This window comes from Neophocaena asiaeorientalis, unplaced genomic scaffold, assembly GCF_003031525.2.
Source record: "Neophocaena asiaeorientalis asiaeorientalis breed wild unplaced genomic scaffold, Neophocaena_asiaeorientalis_V1.1 scaffold280, whole genome shotgun sequence".
In the NCBI taxonomy this organism is placed as follows: Eukaryota; Metazoa; Chordata; class Mammalia; order Artiodactyla; family Phocoenidae; genus Neophocaena; species Neophocaena asiaeorientalis.
The window spans coordinates 7,614,112-7,616,621 of record NW_020185321.1 but is presented as its reverse complement, the minus strand read 5'-3'; positions in this window follow the sequence as shown (position 1 = coordinate 7,616,621).

The following is a 2,510-nucleotide window of genomic DNA, read 5'->3' as shown; positions in this document are numbered from 1 at the left end:
CTGGGGAAGCAGAGGAGAGCATGGCTTGGAGGGTCGGCGTGTCCGTCAGGGCTCTCCAGCAAAAGGGCCGGGTCACAGCCCTGACCCCGCAACAGCACGGCTGCCACGGGGCCCTTGCTCAGGGCCAGGTCCTGGGCCCCACCTTTTATCAACAATGACACTGTTTCTGGTCTTTACAGCGACCCAGGCAGGTGGATCTGAGGACACTGAGGCTCAGGGCAGTTACCAGACTACCACTTGGTCAGCCAGGTGACGAGTGGCAGAGCGTGGACTGGAAGCCACGTCGGCCAGCCTCAGAGCAAGTGCTGGCCCCACCACACCCTGAGTGGGCCCACTTCACGCATCGGGCAAAGGTGCTGACGGAACCAGGTCCTGAGCATGGAAACAAGAAGCAGGGGTCCAGCTCCCGCGGACACGTTCTTCTGGACAGACACACCAGCCCTCCATCCCCCTGAGCGGGCAGAGCAGACCACAGGTCCCCACGGCCCTGGCTCCCTTCCACCTGCCCCTCCCCTCAGGTAGGAGCAGCAATTTCCCCATCACTGGCACAGAGATGACTTGGGACAGGAAAGCAGTTGGAAAACAAGCCTCCTGTAAATTCAAGGTTTGCTCAAGTCAGTCTCTCTTCGAACTGCCAGTAGCCCAGTGGCAACACCTCCCCCAAAGGCCGGGCGCACAGATCCTCCGACCCTTGTGGCACCCCTACATATGCTGTTTCCCTAGAGGCCAGACACCCTCTATTCCCTGGAGAACATCCCACGCCCCACCCTTCCACATCTTAAGATCCAGTATATCTCAGAGGGGGCTGGAAGGCAAGTGGGAGGCAGGCACCCACCCCCACCAGGGTTAGGCAACCACATCTAAGGAGGAACTGCCGGAGGATCACAGGGCACGCGGGTGCTGGAAGGCGAAGGGGCCTTTTCAGGTGGAGAGGCCCGTCGCTAAGAAGCCCAAACCCCAAACCAGAGCGCAGAATGCCCGAGTAGTAACCACCACTCAGCCCCCTGCTGGCTGGGGCGTGTTATCAGACTTCAGCGCCGGGGTGCACGTCACATCAGTTAAGGTGCATGTGCCCAGATGCCTTCTGGGGAGACAGGCCCCTGCAGCAAGATCTGGGAAAAACCCCACGCCTGTTTCTCACGGGAGTCCCCCCGCTCTGCCCTCGTCAATCTGCAGGGCCCAGCGTGGAGGTGGGCCGACAGCCAGGAACGCGCAAGAGCCCACGTGCACCCGGGCACCGGCAGAGGCCATGTGGGGCTGAGGGGCTTCCAAGCAGCCTCTGGCCAAGGACCATGTGTTTTGACAACTGTCACCAGCCCTGCTCACTCGGAGACTCAACACAAGGCCCCTCCCGGACAAAGAAGCCGCCTGACTAATATGCTGCACCACAGGTACAAGGTTTCCTTCCAAACCCGAAGCGGGGGGAGGGCTGCCAACGGGCAGGGCACCCCGCCCGCCTCCCGCCAACACGAAGAAGAGTTCTTCCACCTCGCAGACGGACACCCACGTGAAGCTGTCTCCTCAGCGACGGGCACCTTTACCCCGCTTCCGCCTCGCCTCAGCCCGCACCCACCCATCCCACAAAATCAGTCCCAAGTGCGGCTCCTCCGGATGCCCCCACTGACTTGCTTGCCCCACCCCGATTCTGACTCGGATGCCCCCTCCTCGTGCAGATCTATCACAGTACCATTCTCTCTGCTTCTGCCTCCCCACAAGCATGAGTTACTTTGGGCTCTGGCCAGGAGCAGGTTCTCAGCAAGGCATCCGCCTTCCCTACCTCGCTTCCCACGCTCCTTCCCCTCTGCAGCTCTCAATTCAGACAGACCAGGGCTACACCACTCATGTGAGCAGGTTACCCAACCTTCCTAACGTCAGCTTCTTCATCTGCAACCTGTTGATGAAGACACCACCTAGGTCACGGTCAGTGTGAGGGCTCGAAGCGGCAATGCCTGCAGAGCACACGGCAGGTGCTCGTAAGCGGCAGCTCTCCGCACAGCCCGTGCTTCCCAGGATCTCCCCCTCTCTCGACACCTGGCCCGCCTCTTCCACTGAGTGCCTTCTCCGTCCCCTGCCTGCCCCCGCCACCGCGCTCAACCCTTGGCATCTGACAGCATTCTCCAGTCATTTTGGGTCTTATTGCATGTGTGCGTGCTCCCAGGGATTGAGTCTCACATTGCACATGCATTTAGAATGCCCAGGGCTTCCCTGGTGGCGCAGTGGTTGAGAGTCCGCCTGCTGGTGCAGGGGACACGGGTTCGTGCCCCGGTCCGGGAAGATCCCACATGCCGCAGAGCGACTGGGCCCGTGAGCCATGGCCGCTGAGCCTGTGCTCCGCAATGGGAGAGGCCACAACAGTGAGAGGCCCGTGTACCGCCAAAAAATAAAATAAATAAATAGAATGCCCAAAGCACAGCAGCCTCGGTGGCGGGCAGCGGGCGGGCGGGGAACTCAGCCACCCTGTAAAGCAGAGGGCAGCAGCAGGCCAGGCTGGGGCAGGAAGTGGCAGGGGA